Raw genomic sequence first — 22,447 nt, forward strand, 5'->3', positions numbered from 1 at the left:
TTCCATGTTCATACAGATAGCGGTGTAGATATTTCCATGTTCATACAGATAGCGGTGCTGATATTTCCATGTTTATACAGGTAGCGGTGTAGATATTTCCATGTTTATACAGATAGCGGTGTAGATATTTCCATGTTTATACAGATAGCGGTGTAGATATTTCCATGTTTATACAGATAGCGGTGTAGATAACTCCATGTTAATACAGATGGCGGTGTAGATATTTGTATGTTCATACAGATGGCGGTGCAGATATTTCCATGTTCATACAGATGGCGGTGTAGCTATTTCCATGTTCACGCAGATAGCGGTGTAGATATTTCCATGTTCATCCATATGGCTGTGTATACATAACCATTTTCATACAGATGGTGGTGAAGATATTTCCATGTTCTTACAGATAGCGGTGTAGATATTTCCATGTTCATACAGATAGCGGTGTAGCTATTTCCATGTTCATACAGATAGCGGTGTAGATATTTCCATGTTCATCCAGATGGGTGTGTAGACATATCTATGTTCATACAGATGGCGGTGAATATAATTCCATGTTCATACAGATAGCGGTGTAGATATTTCAATGTTCGTACAGATAGTGGTGTAGATATTTCCATGTTCATACAGATAGAGGGGCTGATATTTCCATCTTCATACAGATAGCGGTGCTGATATTTCCATGTTTATACAGATAGCGGTGTGGATATTTCCATGTTTATACAGATAGCGGTGTAGATATTTCCATGTTTATACAGATAGCGGTGTAGATATTTCCATATTTATACAGATAGCGGTGTAGATATCTCCATCTTAAAACAGATCGCGGTGTAGATATTTATATGTTCATACAGATGGTTGTGCATATATTTCCATGTTCTTACAGATGGCGGTGTAGATATTTCCATGTTCATACAGATAGCGGTGTAGTTATTTCCATGTGTAAAGAGATAGCTGTGTAGATATTTCCATGTATATGCAGATAGCTGTGTAGATATTTCCATTTTCATGCTGATAGCGGTTTAGATATTTCCATGTTCAAACAGATAGCGGTGTAGATATTTCCACGTTCATACAGAAAGCGGTGTTGATATTTCCATGCTTATACAGATTGCGGTGAAGATGTATGCTTCTTTAGACAGATAGCGGTGTAGATATTTCCATGTTCATGCAGATAGCGGTGTAGATATTTCCATGTTCATCCAGATGGCTGAGTAGATATATCCATGTTCATACAGATAGCGGTGTAGATATTTCCATGTTTATACAGATAGCAGTGTAGATATTTCCAGGTTTATACAGATAGCGGTGTAGATATCTCCATCTTAATACAGATGGCGGTGTAGATATTTATATGTTCATACAGATGGCCGTGCAGATATTTCCATGTTCATACAGATGGCGGTGTAGATATTTCCATGTTCATACAGATAGCGGTGCTGATATTTCCATGTTTATATAGGTAGCGGTGTGGATATTTCCATGTTTATACAGATAGCAGTGTGGATATTTCCATGTTTATACAGATAGCGGTGTAGATATTTCCAGGTTTATACAGATAGCGGTGTAGATATCTCGATCTTAATACTGATGGCGGTGTAGATATTTATATGTTCATACAGATGGCGGTGCAGATATTTCCTTGTTCATACAGATGGCGGTGTAGCTATTTCCATGTTCATACAGATAGCGGTGTAGCTATTTCCATGTTCATGCAGATAGCGGTGTAGATATTTCCATGTTCATCCATATGGCTGTGTTGATATATCCATGTTCATACAGATGGCGGTGAAGATATTTCCATGTTCAAAACGAAAGCGGTGTAGATATTTCCATGTTCATACAGATAGTGGTGTAGATATTTCCATGTCCATACAGATAGAGGGGTGATATTTCCATGTTCATACAGAGAGCGGTGCTGATATTTCCACGTTTACACAGGTAGCGGAATAGATATTTCCATGTTTATACAGATAGCGGTGTAGATATTTCCATGTTTATACAGATTGCGGTGAAGATGTATGCATATTTACACAGATAGCGGTGTAGATATTCCCATGTTCATACAGATAGCGGTGCAGATATTTCCGTGTTCATCCAGATGGCTGTGTAGATATATCCATGTTCATACAGATAGCGGTGTAGATATTTCCATTTTCATACAGATAGCGGTGTAGATATTTCCATGTTTATACAGATAGCGGTGTAGATATATCCATCTTAATACAGATGGCGGTGTAGATATTTATATGTCCATACAGATGGCCGTGCAGATATTTCCATGTTCATACAGATGGCGGTGTAGATATTTCCATGTTCATACAGATAGCAGTGTAGTTATTTCCATGTGTAAAGAGATAGCTGTGTAGATATTTCCATGTATATGCAGATAGCTGTGTAGATATTTCCATTTTCTTGCAGATAGCGGTTTAGATATTTCCATGTTCAAAGAGATTGCGGTGTAGATGTTTCCATGTTCATACAGATAGCGGTGTAGCTATTTCCATGTTCATACAGATAGCGGTGTAGATATTTCCATTTTCGTACAGATAGCGGTGTAGATATTTCCATGTTCATACAGATAGCGGTGCTGATATTTCCATGTTTATACAGGTAGCGGTGTGGATATTTCCATGTTTATACAGATAGCGGTGTGGATATTTCCATGTTTATACAGATAGCAGTGTAGATATTTCCAGGTTTATACAGATAGCGGTGTAGATATCTCCATCTTAATACAGATGGCGGTGTAGATATTTATATGTTCATACAGATGGCGGTGCAGATATTTCCATGTTCATACAGATGGCGGTGTAGCTATTTCCATGTTCATACAGATAGCTGTGTAGCTATTTCCATGTTCATACAGATAGCGGTGTAGATATTTCCATGTTCATCCATATGGCTGTGTAGATATATCCATTTTCATACAGATGGCGGTGAAGATATTTCCATGTTCATACAGATAGCGGTGTAGATATTTCCATGTTCATACAGATAGTGGTGTAGATATTTCCATTTTCATACAGATAGCGGTGTAGATATTTCCATGTTCTTACAGATAGCCTTGTAGATATTTCCATGTTCATCCAGATGGCTGTGAAGATATATCCATGTTCATACAGATGGCGGTGAAGATATTTCCATGCTCATATGGATAGTGGTGTAGATATTTCCATGTTCATACATATAGTGGTGTAGATATTTCCATGTTCATACAGATAGAGGGGCTAATATTTCCATGTTCATACAGATAGCGGTGCTGATATTTACATGTTTATACAGGTAACGGTGTAGATATTTCCATGTTTCTACAGATAGCGGTGTAGATATTTCCACGTTTATACAGATAGCGGTGTAGATTTCTCCATCTTAATACAGATTTCGGGGCAGATATTTATATGTTCATACAGATGGCCGTGCGGATATTTCCATGTTTTACAGATGGCGGTGTAGATATTTCCATGTTCATACAGATAGCTGTGCTGATATTTCCATGTTTATATAGGTAGCGGTGTGGATATTTCCATGTTTATACAGATAGCAGTGTGGATATTTCCATGTTTATACAGATAGCGGTGTAGATATTTCCAGGTTTATACAAATAGCGGTGTAGATATCTCGATCTTAATACAGATGGCGGTGTAGATATTTATAAGTTCATACAGATGGCGGTGCAGATATTTCCATGTTCATATAGATGGCGGTGTAGCTATTTCCATGTTCATACAGATAGCGGTGTAGCTATTTCCATGTTCATGCAGATAGCGGTGTAGATATTTCCATGTTCATCAATATGGCTGTGTAGATATATCCATGTTCATACAGATGGCCGTGAAGATATTTCCATGTTCATACAGAAAGTGGTGTAGATATTTCCATGTTCATTCAGATAGTGTTGTAGATATTTCCATGTTCATACAGATGGCGGTGTAGCTATTTCCATGTTCATACAGATAGCGGTGTAGATATTTCCATGTTCATCCAGATGGCTGTGTAGATATATCCATGTTCATACAGATGGCGGTGAAGAAATTTCCATGTTCATACGGATAGCGGTGTAGATATTTCCATGTTCATACAGATAGTGGTGTAGATATTTCCATGTTCATACAGATAGAGGGGCTGATATTTCCACGTTCATACAGATAGCGGTGCTGATATTTCCACGTTTATACAGGTAGCGGTGTAGATATTTCCATGTTTATACAGATAGCGGTGTAGATATTTCCATGTTTATACAGACAGCAGTGTAGATATTTCCATGTTTATACTGATAGCGGTGTGGATATCTCCAACTTAATACACATGGCGGTGTAGATATTTATATGTTCATACTGATGGCGGTGCAGATATTTCCATGTTCATACAGACGGCTGTATAGATATTTCCATGTTCATACAGATAGCGGTGTAGTTATTTCCATGTGTAAAGAGATAGCTGTGTAGATATTTCCATGTATATGCAGATAGCTGAGTAGATATTTCCATTTTCTGGCAGATAGCGGCTTAGATATTTCCATGTTCAAACAGATAGCGGTGTAGATATTTCCATGTTCATACAGATAGCGGTGTAGATATTTCCATGTTTATACAGATAGCGGTGAAGGTGTATGCAAGTTTACACAGATAGCGGTGAAGATATTTCCATGTTCATACAGATAGCAGTGTAGATATTTAAATGTTCATCCAGATGGCTGTGTAGATATATCCATGTTCATACAGATAGCGGTGTTGGTATTTCCATGTTCATACAGATAGTGGTGTAGATATTTCCATGTTCATACAGATAGCGGTGTAGCTATTTCCATGTTCATACAGATGTCGGTGCAGATATTTCCATGTTCATACAGATGGCAGTGTAGATATTTCCATGTTCATACAGATAGCGGTGTAGTTATTTCCATGTGTAAAGAGATAGCTGTGTAGATATTTCCATGTATATGCAGATAGTGTAGATAATTCCATTTTCAAGCAGATAGCGGTGTAGATATTTCCATGTTCAAACAGATAGCGGTGTAGATATTTCCGTGTTCATACAGATAGCGGTGTAGATATTTCCATGTTTATACAGATTGCGGTGAAGATGTATGTATATTTACACAGATAGCGGTGTAGATATTCCCATGTTCATACAGATAGCGGTGCAGATATTTCCGTGTTCATCCAGATGGCTGTGTAGATATATCCCTGTTCATATAGATAGCGGTGTAGATATTTCCATGTTCATACAGATAGCGGTGTAGATATTTCCATGTTTATACAGATAGCGGTGTAGATATTTCCAAGTTTATACAGATAGCGGTGTAGATATCTCCATCTTAATACAGATGGCGGTGTAGATATTTGTATGTTCATACAGATGGTGGTGCAGATATTTCCATGTTCATACAGATGGCGGTGTAGATATTTCCATGTTTATAGAGATAGCAGTGTATTTATTTCCATGTGTAAAGAGATAGCTTTGTAGATATTTCTATGTATATGCAGATAGCTGTGTAGATATTTCCATTTTCATGCAGATAGCGGTGAAGATGTATGCATGTTTACCCAGATAGCACTGTAGATATTTCCATGTTCATACAGATAGCGGTGTAGATATTTCCATGTTCATCCAGATGGGTGTGTGGATATATCCATGTTCATACAGATGGCGGTGAAGATATTTCCATGTTCATGCAGATAGCGGTGTAGATACTTCCATGTTCATACAGATAGCGTTGTAGATATTTCCATGTTCATACAGATAGCGGTGTAGATATTTCCATGTTTATACAGATTGCGGTGAAGATGTATGCATATTTACACAGATAGCGGTGTAGATATTTCCATGTTCACACAGATAGCGGTGTAGATATTTCCGTGTTCATCCAGATGGCTGTGTAGATATATCCATGTTCATACAGATAGCGTGTAGATATTTCCATGTTCATACAGGTAGTGGTGTAGATATTTCCATGTTCATACAGATAGCGGTGTAGCTATTTCCATGTTCATACAGATAGCGGTGTAGAAATTTCCATGTTCATAGAGATAGCGGTGTAGATATTTCCATGTTCATACAGATAGCGGTGCTGATATTTCCATGTTTATACAGGTAGCGGTGTAGATATTTCCATGTTCATACAGATGGCGGTGAAGATATTTCCATGTTCATACAAATAGCGGTGTAGATATTTCCATGTTCATACAGATAGTGGTGTAGATATTTCCATGTTCATACAGATAGCGGTGTAGCTATTTCCATGTTCATACAGATAGCGGTGTAGATATTTCCATGTTCATCCAGATGGGTGTGTAGACATATCTATGTTCATACAGATGGCGGTGAAGATAATTCCATGTTCATACAGATAGCGGTGTAGATATTTCAATGTTCGTACAGATAGTGGTGTAGATATTTCCATGTTCATACAGATAGAGGGGCTGATATTTCCATCTTCATACAGATAGCGGTGCTGATATTTCCATGTTTATACAGATAGCGGTGTGGATATTTCCATGTTTATACAGATAGCGGTGTAGATATTTCCATGTTTATACAGATAGCGGTGTAGATATTTCCATATTTATACAGATAGCGGTGTAGATATCTCCATCTTAAAACAGTTCGCGGTGTAGATATTTATATGTTCATACAGATGGTTGTGCATATATTTCCATGGTCTTACAGATGGCGGTGTAGATATTTCCATGTTCATACAGATAGCGGTGTAGTTATTTCCATGTGTAAAGAGATAGCTGTGTAGATATTTCCATGTATATGCAGATAGCTGTGTAGATATTTCCATTTTCATGCTGATAGCGGTTTAGATATTTCCATGTTCAAACAGATAGCGGTGTAGATATTTGCACGTTCATACAGAAAGCGGTGTTGACATTTCCATGCTTATACAGATTGCGGTGAAGATGTATGCTTCTTTAGACAGATAGCGGTGCAGATATTTCCATGTTCATGCAGATAGCGGTGTAGATATTTCCATGTTCATCCAGATGGCTGTGTAGATATATCCATGTTCATACAGATACCGGTGTAGATATTTCCATGTTTATACAGATAGTGGTGTAGATATTTCCATGTTCATACAGATAGCGGTGTAGCTATTTATATGTTCATACAGATAGCGGTGTAGGTATTTCCACGTTCATAGAGATAGCGGTGTAGATCTTTCCATGTTCATACAGATAGCGGTGCTGATATTTCCATGTTTATACAGGTAGCGGTGTAGATATTTCCATGTTTATACAGATAGCGGTGTAGATATCTCCATCTTAATACAGATGGCGGTGCTGATATTTCCATGTTCATCCAGATGGCTGTGTAGATATATCCATGTTCTACAGATGGCGGTGAAGATATTTCCATGTTCATACAGATGGCGCTGTACATATTTCCATGTTCATACATATAGCTGTGTAGGTGTTTCCATGTTCATACTGATAGCGGTGCTGATATTTCCATGTTCATACTGGTAGCGGCATAGATATTTCCATTTTTATACAGATAGCGGTGTAGATATTTCCATGTTTATACAGATAGCGGTGTTGATATTTCCCAGTTTATGCAGATAGCGGTGAAGATGTATGCATGTTTACACAGATTGCGGTGTAGATATTTCCATGTTCATACAGATCGCGGTGTAGATATTTCCATGTTCATATAGATAGAGGTGTAGATATTTCCATGTTCATACAGATGGCTGTGTAGATATATCCATGTTCATACAGATGGCGGTGAGGATATTTCCATGTTCACACATAGCGGTGTAGATATTTCCATGTTCATAGAGATAGCGGTGCTGATATTTCCATGTTCATACCGAGAGCGGTGCTGATATTTCCATGTTTATACAGGTAGCGGTGTAGATATTTCCATGTTTATACAGATAGCGGTGTAGATATTTCCATGTTTATACAGATAGCGGTGTTGATATTTATACGTTTATACAGATAGCGGTGTAGATATCTCCTTCTTAATACAGATGGCGGTGTAGATATTTATATGTTCATACAGATGGCGGTGCAGATATTTCCATGTTCATACAGATGGCGGTGTAGATACTTCCCTGTTAATAGAGATAGCGGTGTAGTTATTTCCATGTGTAAAGAGATAGCTGTGAAGATATTTCCATTTATATGCAGATAGCTGTGTAGATATTTCCATTTTCATGCATACAGCGGTGTAGATATTTCCATGTTCAAACAGATAGCGGTGTAGATATTTACATGTTCATACAGATAGCGGTGTAGATATTTCCATGTTCATGCAGATAGCGGTGTAGGTATTTCCATGTACATACAGATAGCGGTGTAGATATTTCCATCTTCATACAGATAGCGGTGCTGATATTTCCATGTTTAAACAGGTAGCGGTGTAGATATTTCCATGTTTACAGATAGCAGTGTAGATATTTCCATGTTTATAAAGATAGCGGTGTAGATATTTCCATGTTTATACAGATAGCGGTGTAGATATCTCCATCTTAATACAGATGGCCGTGTAGATATTTATATGTTCATACAGATGGCGGTGCAGATATTTCCATGTTCATACAGATGGCGGTGTAGATATTTCCATGTTCATACAGATAGCGGTGTAGTAATTTCCATGTGTAAAGGGATAGCTGTGTAGATATTTCCATGTATATGCAGATAGCAGTGTAGATATTTCCATTTTCATGCAGATAGCGGTGAAGATATTTCCATGTTCAAACAGATAGCGGTGTATATATTTCCACGTTCATACAGAAAGCGGTGTTGATATTTCCATGCTTATACAGATTGCGGTGAAGATGTATGCTTCTTTTCACAGATAGCGGTGTAGATATTTCCATGTTCATGCAGATAGCGGTGTAGATATTTCCATGTTCATCCAGATGGCTGTGTAGATATATCCATGTTCATACAGATAGCGGTGTAGATATTTCCATGTTTATACAGATAGTGGTGTAGATATTTCCATGTTCATACAGATAGCGGTGTAGATATTTATATGTTCATACCGATAGCGGTGTAGGTATTTCCACGTTCATAGAGATAGCGGTGTAGATATTTCCATGTTCATACAGATAGCGGTGCTGATATTTCCATGTTCATACAGGTAGTGGCGTAGATATTTGCGTGTTTATACAGATAGCGGTGTAGATATTTCCATGTTTATACAGATAGCGGTGTAGATATTTCCATGTTTATACAGATAGCGGTGAAGATGTATGCATGTTTACACAGATTGCGGTGTAGATATTTCCATGTTCACACAGATCGCGGTGTAGATATTTCCATGTTCATTCAGATGGCTGTGTAGACATATCCATGTTCATACAGATGGCGGTGAAGATATTTCCATGTTCATACAGATAGCGGTGTAGATATTTCCATGTTCATACAGATAGCGGTGTAGATATTTCCATGTTCATACAGATGGCTGTGTAGATATATCCATGTTCATACAGATGGCAGTGAAGATATTTCCATGTTCATACAGATAGCGGTGTAGATATTTCCATGTTCATAGAGATAGCGGTGCTGATATTTCCATGTTCATACCGAGAGCGGTGCTGATATTTCCATGTTTATACAGGTAGCGGTGTAGATATTTCCATGTTTATACAGATAGCGGTGTAGATATTTCTATGTTTATACAGATAGCGGTGTTGATATTTATATGTTTATACAGATAGCGGTGTAGATATCTCCTTCTTAATACAGATGGCGGTTTAGATATTTATATGTTCATACAGATGGCAGTGCAGATATTTCCATGTTCATACAGATGGCGGTGTAGATACTTCCATGTTAATAGAGATAGCGGTGTAGTTATTTCCATGTGTAAAGAGATAGCTGTGTAGATATTTCCATGTATATGCAGATAGCTGTGTAGATATTTCCATTTTCATGCATACAGCGGTGTAGATATTTCCATGTTCAAACAGATAGCGGTGTAGATATTTACATGTTCATACAGATAGCGGTGTAGATATTTCCATGTTCATGCAGATAGCGGTGTAGGTATTTCCAGGTTCATACAGATAGCGGTGTAGATATTTCCATCTTCATACAGATAGCGGTGCTGATATTTCCATGTTTATACAGGTAGCGGTGTAGATATTTCCATGTTTATACAGATAGCAGTGTAGATATTTCCATGTTTATACAGATAGCGGTGTAGATATTTCCATGTTTATACAGATAGCGGTGTAGATATTTCCATGTTTATACAGGTAGCGGTGTAGATATTTCCATGTTTATACAGATAGCAGTGTAGATATTTCCATGTTTACACAGATTGCGGTGTAGATATTTCCATGTTCATACAGATCGCGGTGTAGATATTTCCATGTTCATATAGATAGAGGTGTAGATATTTCCATGTTCATACAGATGGCTGTGTAGATATATCCATGTTCATACAGATGGCGGTGAAGATATTTCCATGTTCACACATAGCGGTGTAGATATTTCCATGTTCATAGAGATAGCGGTGCTGATATTTCCATGTTCATACCGAGAGCGGTGCTGATATTTCCATGTTTATACAGGTAGCGGTGTAGATATTTCCATGTTTATACAGATAGCGGTGTAGATATTTCCATGTTTATACAGATAGCGGTGTTGATATTTATACGTTTATACAGATAGCGGTGTAGATATCTCCTTCTTAATACAGATGGCGGTGTAGATATGTATATGTTCATACAGATGGCGGTGCAGATATTTCCATGTTCATACAGATGGCGGTGTAGATACTTCCATGTTAATAGAGATAGCGGTGTAGTTATTTCCATGTGTAAAGAGATAGCTGTGAAGATATTTCCATTTATATGCAGATAGCTGTGTAGATATTTCCATTTTCATGCATACAGCGGTGTAGATATTTCCATGTTCAAACAGATAGCGGTGTAGATATTTACATGTTCATACAGATAGCGGTGTAGATATTTCCATGTTCATGCAGATAGCGGTGTAGTTATTTCCATGTACATACAGATAGCGGTGTAGATATTTCCATCTTCATACAGATAGCGGTGCTGATATTTCCATGTTTAAACAGGTAGCGGTGTAGATATTTCCATGTTTACAGATAGCAGTGTAGATATTTCCATGTTTATAAAGATAGCGGTGTAGATATTTCCATGTTTATACAGATAGCGGTGTAGATATCTCCATCTTAATACAGATGGCCGTGTAGATATTTATATGTTCATACAGATGGCGGTGCAGATATTTCCATGTTCATACAGATGGCGGTGTAGATATTTCCATGTTCATACAGATAGCGGTGTAGTAATTTCCATGTGTAAAGGGATAGCTGTGTAGATATTTCCATGTATATGCAGATAGCAGTGTAGATATTTCCATTTTCATGCAGATAGCGGTGAAGATATTTCCATGTTCAAACAGATAGCGGTGTAGATATTTCCACGTTCATACAGAAAGCGGTGTTGATATTTCCATGCTTATACAGATTGCGGTGAAGATGTATGCTTCTTTACACAGATAGCGGTGTAGATATTTCCATGTTCATGCAGATTGCGGTGTAGATATTTCCATGTTCATCCAGATGGCTGTGTAGATATATCCATGTTCATACAGATAGCGGTGTAGATATTTCCATGTTTATACAGATAGTGGTGTAGATATTTCCATGTTCATACAGATAGCGGTGTAGCTATTTATATGTTCATACCGATAGCGGTGTAGGTATTTCCACGTTCATAGAGATAGCGGTGTAGATATTTCCATGTTCATACAGATAGCGGTGCTGATATTTCCATGTTCATACAGGTAGTGGCGTAGATATTTCCGTGTTTATACAGATAGCGGTGTAGATATTTCCATGTTTATACAGATAGCGGTGTAGATATTTCCATGTTTATACAGATAGCGGTGAAGATGTATGCATGTTTACACAGATTGCGGTGTAGATATTTCCATGTTCATACAGATCGCGGTGTAGATATTTCCATGTTCATTCAGAAGGCTGTGTAGACATATCCATGTTCATACAGATGGCGGTGAAGATATTTCCATGTTCATACAGATAGCGGTGTAGATATTTCCATGTTCATACAGATAGCGGTGTAGATATTTCCATGTTCATACAGATGGCTGTGTAGATATATCCATGTTCATACAGATGGCAGTGAAGATATTTCCATGTTCATACAGATAGCGGTGTAGATATTTCCATGTTCATAGAGATAGCGGTGCTGATATTTCCATGTTCATACCGAGAGCGGTGCTGATATTTCCATGTTTATACAGGTAGCGGTGTAGATATTTCCATGTTTATACAGATAGCGGTGTAGATATTTCTATGTTTATACAGATAGCGGTGTTGATATTTATATGTTTATACAGATAGCGGTGTAGATATCTCCTTCTTAATACAGATGGCGGTGTAGATATTTATATGTTCATACAGATGGCAGTGCAGATATTTCCATGTTCATACAGATGGCGGTGTAGATACTTCCATGTTAATAGAGATAGCGGTGTAGTTATTTCCATGTGTAAAGAGATAGCTGTGTAGATATTTCCATGTATATGCAGATAGCTGTGTAGATATTTCCATTTTCATGCATACAGCGGTGTAGATATTTCCATGTTCAAACAGATAGCGGTGTAGATATTTACATGTTCATACAGATAGCGGTGTAGATATTTCCATGTTCATTCAGAAGGCTGTGTAGACATATCCATGTTCATACAGATGGCGGTGAAGATATTTCCATGTTCATACAGATAGCGGTGTAGATATTTCCATGTTCATACAGATAGCGGTGTAGATATTTCCATGTTCATACAGATGGCTGTGTAGATATATCCATGTTCATACAGATGGCAGTGAAGATATTTCCATGTTCATACAGATAGCGGTGTAGATATTTCCATGTTCATAGAGATAGCGGTGCTGATATTTCCATGTTCATACCGAGAGCGGTGCTGATATTTCCATGTTTATACAGGTAGCGGTGTAGATATTTCCATGTTTATACAGATAGCGGTGTAGATATTTCTATGTTTATACAGATAGCGGTGTTGATATTTATATGTTTATACAGATAGCGGTGTAGATATCTCCTTCTTAATACAGATGGCGGTGTAGATATTTATATGTTCATACAGATGGCAGTGCAGATATTTCCATGTTCATACAGATGGCGGTGTAGATACTTCCATGTTAATAGAGATAGCGGTGTAGTTATTTCCATGTGTAAAGAGATAGCTGTGTAGATATTTCCATGTATATGCAGATAGCTGTGTAGATATTTCCATTTTCATGCATACAGCGGTGTAGATATTTCCATGTTCAAACAGATAGCGGTGTAGATATTTACATGTTCATACAGATAGCGGTGTAGATATTTCCATGTTCATGCAGATAGCGGTGTAGGTATTTCCAGGTTCATACAGATAGCGGTGTAGATATTTCCATCTTCATACAGATAGCGGTGCTGATATTTCCATGTTTATACAGGTAGCGGTGTAGATATTTCCATGTTTATATAGATAGCAGTGTAGATATTTCCATGTTTATACAGATAGCGGTGTAGATATTTCCATGTTTATACAGATAGCGGTGTAGATATTTCCATGTTTATACAGATAGCGGTGTAGATATCTCCATCTTAATACAGATGGCCGTGTACTTATTTATATGTTCATACAGATGGCGGTGCAGATATTTCCATGTTCATACAGATGGCGGTATAGATATTTCCATGTTCATACAGATAGCGGTGTAGTTATTTCCATGAGTAAAGAGATAGCTGTGTAGATATTCCCATGTATATGCAGATAGCAGTGTGGATATTTCCATTTTCATGCAGATATCGGTGAAGATATTTCCATGTTCAAACTGATAGCGGTGTAGATATTTCCACGTTCATACAGAAAGCGGTGTTGATATTTCCATGCTAATACAGATTGCGGTGAAGATGTATGCTTCTTTACACAGATAGCGGTGTAGATATTTCCATGTTCATCCAGATGGCTGTGTAGATATATATATGTTCATTCAGATAGCGGTGTAGATATTTCCATGTTTGTACAGATAGTGGTGTAGATATTTCCATGTTCATACAGATAGCGGTGTAGCTATTTATATGTTCATACAGATAGCGGTGTAGGTATTTCCACGTTCATAGAGATAGCGGTGTAGATCTTTCCATGTTCATACAGATAGCGTTGCTGATATTTCCATGTTTATACAGGTAGCGGTGTAGATATTTCCATGTTTATACAGATAGCGGTGTAGATATCTCCATCTTAATACAGATGGCGGTGTAGATATTTATATGTTCATACAGATGGCGGTGCAGATATTTCCATGTTCATACAGCTGGCGGTGTAGATATTTCCATGTTCCTACAGATAGTGGTGTAGATATTTCCATGTTCATACAGATAGCGGTGTAGCTATTTATATGTTCATACAGATAGCGGTGTAGGTATTTCCACGTTCATAGAGATAGCGGTGTAGCTATTTCCATGTTCATACAGATAGCGGTGCTGATATTTCCATGTTCATTCAGATGGCTGTGTAGATATATCCATGTTCATACAGATGGCGGTGAAGATACTTCCATGTTCATACAGATGGCGCTGTACATATTTCCATGTTCATACATATAGCTGTGTAGGTGTTTCCATGTTCAGACAGATAGCGGTGCTGACATTTCCATGTTCATACAGGTAGCGGCGTAGATATTTCCACGTTTATACAGATAGCGGTGTAGATATTTCCATGTTTATACTGATAGCGGTGTCGATATTTCCAAGTTTATACAGATAGCGGTGAAGATTTATGCATGTTTACACAGATTGCGGTGTACATATTTCCATGTTCATACAGATCGCGGTGTAGATATTTCCATGTTCATACAGATGGCTGTGTAGATATATCCATGTTCATACAGATGGCAGTGAAGATATTTCCATGTTCATACAGATAGCGGTGTAGATATTTCCATGTTCATAGAGATAGCGGTGCTGATATTTCCATGTTCATACCGAGAGCGGTGCTGATATTTCCATGTTTATACAGGTAGCGGTGTAGATATTTCCATGTTTATACACATAGCGGTGTAGATATTTCTATGTTTATACAGATAGCGGTGTTGATATTTATATGTTTATACAGATAGCGGTGTAGATATCTCCTTCTTAATACAGATGGCGGTTTAGATATTTATATGTTCATACAGATGGCAGTGCAGATATTTCCATGTTCATACAGATGGCGGTGTAGATACTTCCATGTTAATAGAGATAGCGGTGTAGTTATTTCCATGTGTAAAGAGATAGCTGTGTAGATATTTCCATGTATATGCAGATAGCTGTGTAGATATTTCCATTTTCATGCATACAGCGGTGTAGATATTTCCATGTTCAAACAGATAGCGGTGTAGATATTTACATGTTCATACAGATAGAGGTGTAGATATTTCCATGTTCATGCAGATAGCGGTGTAGGTATTTCCAGGTTCATACAGATAGCGGTGCTGATATTTCCATGTTTATACAGGTAGCGGTGTAGATATTTCCATGTTTATACAGATAGCAGTGTAGATATTTCCATGTTTATACAGATAGCGGTGTAGATATTTCCATGTTTATACAGATAGCGGTGTAGATATTTCCATGTTTATACAGGTAGCGGTGTAGATATTTCCATGTTTATACAGATAGCAGTGTAGATATTTCCATGTTTACACAGATTGCGGTGTAGATATTTCCATGTTCATACAGATCGCGGTGTAGATATTTCCATGTTCATATAGATAGAGGTGTAGATATTTCCATGTTCATACAGATGGCTGTGTAGATATATCCATGTTCATACAGATGGCGGTGAAGATATTTCCATGTTCACACATAGCGGTGTAGATATTTCCATGTTCATAGAGATAGCGGTGCTGATATTTCCATGTTCATACCGAGAGCGGTGCTGATATTTCCATGTTTATACAGGTAGCGGTGTAGATATTTCCATGTTTATACAGATAGCGGTGTAGATATTTCCATGTTTATACAGATAGCGGTGTTGATATTTATACGTTTATACAGATAGCGGTGTAGATATCTCCTTCTTAATACAGATGGCGGTGTAGATATTTATATGTTCATACAGATGGCGGTGCAGATATTTCCATGTTCATACAGATGGCGGTGTAGATACTTCCATGTTAATAGAGATAGCGGTGTAGTTATTTCCATGTGTAAAGAGATAGCTGTGAAGATATTTCCATTTATATGCAGATAGCTGTGTAGATATTTCCATTTTCATGCATACAGCGGTGTAGATATTTCCATGTTCAAACAGATAGCGGTGTAGATATTTACATGTTCATACAGATAGCGGTGTAGATATTTCCATGTTCATGCAGATAGCGGTGTAGGTATTTCCAGGTTCATACAGATAGCGGTGTAGATATTTCCATCTTCATACAGATAGCGGTGCTGATATTTCCATGTTTAAACAGGTAGCGGTGTAGATATTTCCATGTTTACAGATAGCAGTGTAGATATTTCCATCTTTATAAAGATAGCGGTGTAGATATTTCCATGTTTATACAGATAGCGGTGCAGATATCTCCTTCTTAATACAGATGGCGGTGTAGATATTTATATGTTCATACAGATGGCGTTGCAGATATTTCCATGTTCATACAGATAGCGGTGTAGATATTTCCATGTTCATCCAGATGGCTGTGTAGATATATCCATGTTCATACAGATGGCGGTGAGGATATTTCCATATTCATACAGATAGCGGTGTAGTTATTTCCATGTGTAAAGAGATAGCTGTGTAGATATTTCCATGAATATGCAGATAGCTGTGTAGATATTTCCATTTTCATGCAGATAGCGGTTTAGATATTTCCATGTTCAAACAGATAGCGGTGTAGATACTTCCATGTTTATACAGATAGCGGTGTAGATATTTCCAAGTTTATACAGATAGCGGTGTAGATATCTCCATCTTAATACAGATGGCGGTGTAGATAATTGTATGATAATACAGATGGTGGTGCAGATATTTCCATGTTCATACAGATGGCGGTGTAGATATTTCCATGTTTATGGAGATAGCAGTGTATTTATTTCCATGTGTAAAGAGATAGCTTTGTAGATATTTCCATGTATATGCAGATAGCTGTGTAGATATTTCCATTTTCATGCAGAAAGCGGTGAAGATGTATGCATGTTTACACAGATAGCGCTGTAGATATTTCCATGTTCATACAGATAGCGGTGTAGATATTTCCATGTTCATCCAGATGGGTGTGTGGATATATCCATTTTCATACAGATGGCGGTGAAGATATTTCCATGTTCATAGAGATAGCGGTGTAGATACTTCCATGTTCATACAGATAGCGGTGTAGATATTTCCATGTTCATACAGATAGCGGTGTAGATATTTTCATGTTCATACAGGTAGCGGTGTAGATATTTCCATGTTCATCCAGATGGCTGTGTAGATATATCAATGTTCATACAGATGGCGGTGAAGATATTTCCATGTACATACAGATAGCCGTGTAGATATTTCCATGTTCATACAGACAGCCGTGTAGATATTGCCATGTTCATACCGATTGCGGTGCTGATACTTCCATGTTTATACAGGTAGCGGTGTACATATTTCCATGTTTATACAGATAGCGGTGTAGATATTTCCATTTGCATACAGATAGCAGTGTAGATATTTCCATGTTTATACAGATAGCGGTGAAGATGTATGCATGTTTACACAGATAGCGGTGTAGATATTTCCACGTTCATCCAGATGGCTGTGTAGATATATCCATGTTCATACAGATAACGGTGTAGATATTTCCAAGTTCATACAGATAGCGGTGTAGATATTTCCATGTTCATCCAGATGGCTGTGTAGATATATCCATGTTCATACAGATAGCGGTGTAGATATTTCCATGTTCATACAGATAGCCGTGTACATATTTCCATGTTCATACAGATAACGGTGTAGATATTTCCATTTGCATACAGATAGCAGTGTAGATATTTCCATGTTTATACAGATAGCGGTGAAGATGTATGCATGTTTACACAGATAGCGGTGTAGATATTTCCATGTTTAAACTGATAGCGTTGTAGATATTTCCATGTTCATACAGATAGCGGTGTAGATATTTCCATGTTTATACAGATTGCGGTGAAGATGTATGCATATTTACACAGATAGCGGTGTAGATATTTCCATGTTCATACAGATAGCGGTGTATATATTTCCATGTTCATCCATATGGCTGTGTAGATATTTCCATGTTCATACAGATAGCGGTGTAGCTATTTCCATGTTCATACAGATAGCGGTGTAGATATTTCCATGTTCATAGAGATAGCGGTGTAGATATTTCCATGTTCATACAGATAGCGGTGCTGATATTTCCATGTTTATACTGGTAGCGGTGTAGATATTTCCATGTGTATACATATATCGGTGTAGATATTTCCATATTTATACATATAGCGGTGTAGATATTTCCAAGTTTATACAGATAGCGGTGTAGATATCTCCATCTTAATATAGATGGGGGTGTAGATATTTATGTCTTCATACAGATGGCGGTGCAGATATTTCCATGTTCATACAGATGGCGGTGTAGATATTTGCATGTTTATAGAGATAGCGCTGTAGTTATTTCCATGTGTAAAGAGATAGCTTTGTGGATATTTCCATGTATATGCAGATCGCTGTGTAGATATTTCCATTTTCATGCAGATATCGGTGTAGATATTTCCATGTTCAAACAGATAGCGGTGTAGTTATTTCCACGTTCATACAGATAGCGGTGTATATATTTCCATGTTCATAGAGATAGCGGTGTAGATATTTCCATGTTCATACAGATAGCGGTGTAGATATTTCCATGTTAATACAGATAGCGGTGCTGATATTTCCATGTTTATACAGGTAGCGGTGTAGATACTTCCATGTTCATACAGATAGCGGTGTAGATATTTCCATGTTCATACAGATAGCGGTGTAGATATTTCCATGTTCATACAGGTAGCGGTGTAGATATTTTCATGTTCATCCAGATGGCTGTGTAGATATATCAATGTTCATACAGAGGGCGGTGAAGATATTTCCATGTTCATAGAGATAGCCGTGTAGATATTTCCGTGTTCATACAGATAGCCGTGTAGATATTGCCATGTTCATACCGATAGCGGTGCTGATACTTCCATGTTTATACAGGTAGCGGTGTACATATTTCCATGTTTATACAGATAGCGGTGTAGATATTTCCATGTTCATTCAGATAGCGGTGTAGATATTTCCATGTTTATACAGATAGCGGTGTAGATATCTCCTTCTTAATACAGATGGGGGTGTAGATATTTATATGTTCATGCAGATGGCGGTGTAGATATTTCCATGTTCATACAGATAGCGGTGCTGATATTTCCATGTTTATACAGGTAGCGGTGTAGATATTTCCATGTTTATACAGATAGTGGTGTAGATATGTCCATGTTTATACAGATAGCGGCATAGATATTTCCATGTTTATACAGATAGCGATGCAGATATCTCCATCTTAATACAGATGGCAGTGTAGATATTTATATGTTCATACAGATAGCGGTGCTGATATTTCCGTGTTTATACAGGTAATAGCGGTGTAGATATCTCCATCTTAATACAGATGGCGGTGTAGATATTTATATGTTCATACAGATGGAGGTGCAGATATTTCCATGTTCAAACAGATGGCGGTGAAGATAATTCCATGTTCATACAGATAGCGGTGTAGTTATTTCCATGTGTAAAGATATAGCTGTGTAGATATTTCCATGTATATGCAGATAGCAGTGTAGATATTTCCATTTTCATGCAGATAGCGGTGAAGGTATTTCAATGTTCAAACAGATAGCGGTGTAGATATTTCCATGTTCATACAGATGGCTGTGTATATATATCCATGTTCATACAGATGACGTTGAAGATATTTCCATGTTTATACAGATAGCGGTGAAGATGTATGCATGTTTACACAGATAGCGGTGTAGATATTTCAATGTTCATACAGATATCAGTGTAGATATTTCCATGTTCATCCAGATGGCTGTGTAGATATATCCATGTTCATACAGATAGCTGTGTAGATATTTCCATTTTCATACAGATAGTGGTGTAGATATTTCCATGTTCATAGAGAGAGCGTTGTAGCTATTTACAAGTTCATACAGATAGCGGTGTAGATATTTCCATGTTCGTACAGATAGCGGTGAAGATATTTCCATGTTCATACAGATAGCGGTGCTGATATTTCCATGTTTATAAAGGTAGCGGTGTAGATATTTCCATGTTTATACAGATAGTGGTGTAGATATTTCCATGTTTATACAGATAGCGGTGCAGATATTTCCATGTTCATACAGATGGCGGTGTAGATATTTCCATGTTTATAGAGATAGCGGTGTAGTTATTTCCATGTGTAAAGAGATAGCTTTGTAGATATTTCCATGTATATGCAGAGAGCTGTGTAGATATTTCCATTTTCATGCAGATAGCGGTGTAGATATTTCCATGTTTATACAGATAGCGGTGTAGATATTTAAATGTTTATACAGATAGCAGTGTAGATATCTCCATGTTAATAAAGATGGCGGTGTAGTTATTTATATGTTCATAAAGTTGGCGGTGCAGATATTTCCATGTTCATACAGATGGCGGTGTAGATATTTCCATGTTCATACAGATAGCGGTGTAGTTATTTCCATGTGTAAAGAGATAGCTGAGTAGATATTTCCATGTATATGCAGATAGCAGTATAGATATTTCCATTTTCATGCAGATAGCGGTGTAGATATTTCCATGTTCAAACAGATAGCAGTGTAGATATTTCCATGTTCATACAGATAGCGGTGTAGATATTTCCATGTTCAGATAGCGGTGTAGATATTTCCATGTTTATACAGATAGCGGTGAAGATGTATGCATGTTTACACAGATAGCGGTGTAGATATTTCCTTGTTCATCCAGATGGCTGTGTAGATATATCCATCTTCTTACAGATAACGGTGTAGATATTTCCATGTTCATACAGATAGCGGTGTAGATATTTCCATGTTCATCCAGATGGCTGTGTAGATATATCCATGTTCATACAGATAGCGGTGTAGATATTTCCATGTTCATACAGATAGCCGTGTACATATTTCCATGTTCATACAGATAGCGGTGTAGATATTTCCTTTTTCATACAGATAGCAGTGTAGATATTTCCATGTTTATACAGATAGCGGTGAAGATGTATGCATGTTTACACAGATAGCGGTGTAGATATTTCCATGTTCAAACAGATAGCGGTGTAGATATTTCCATGTTCATACAGGTAGCGGTGTAGATATTTCCATGTTTATACAGATTGCGGTGAAGATGTATGCATATTTACACAGATTGCGGTGTAGATATTTCCATGTTCATACAGATTGCGGTGTAGACATTTCCATGTTCATACAGATAGCGGTGTAGATATTTCCATCTTCATACAGACAGCAGTGCTGATATTTCCATGTTTATGCAGGTAGCGGTGTAGATATTTCCATGTTTATACAGATAGCGGTGTAGATATTTCCATGTTTATACAGTTAGCGGTGTAGATATTTCCATGTTTATACAGATAGCGGTGTAGATATCTCCATCTTAATAAAGATGGCGGTGTAGATAGTTATATGTACATACAGTTGGCGGTGCAGATGTTTCCATGTTCATACAGATGGCGGTGTAGATATTTCCATGTTCATACACATAGCGGTGTAGTTATTTCCATGTTTAAAGAGATAGCTGAGTAGTTATTTCCATGTATATGCAGATAGCAGTGTAGATATTTCCATGTTCATACAGATAGCCGTGTAGATATTTCCATGTTCAAACAGATAGCAGTGTAGATATTTCCATGTTCATACAGATAGCGGTGTAGATATTTCCATGTTCATACAGATAGCGGTGTAGATATTTCCATGTTTATACAGATAGCGGTGAAGATGTATGCATGTTTACACAGATAGCAGTGTAGATATTTCCATGTTCATCCAGATGGCTGCGTAGATATATCCATGTTCATACAGATAACGGTGTAGATATTTCCATGTTCATACAGATAGCGGTGTAGATATTTCCATGTTCATCCAGATGGCTGTGTAGATATATCCATGTTCATACAGATAGCGGTGTAGATATTTCCATGTTCATACAGATAGCCGTGTACATATTTCCATGCTCATACAGATAGCGGTGTAGATATTTCCATTTGCATACAGATAGCAGTGTAGATATTTCCATGTTTATACAGATAGCAGTGAAGATGTGTGCATGTTTACACAGATAGCGGTGTAGATATTTCCATGTTTAAACAGATAGCGGTGTAGATATTTCCATGTTCATACAGATAGCGGTGTAGATATTTC

The sequence above is a fragment of the Gorilla gorilla genome, chromosome 18 (genome assembly GCF_029281585.2).
Source record: "Gorilla gorilla gorilla isolate KB3781 chromosome 18, NHGRI_mGorGor1-v2.1_pri, whole genome shotgun sequence".
NCBI classification, from domain to species: Eukaryota; Metazoa; Chordata; class Mammalia; order Primates; family Hominidae; genus Gorilla; species Gorilla gorilla.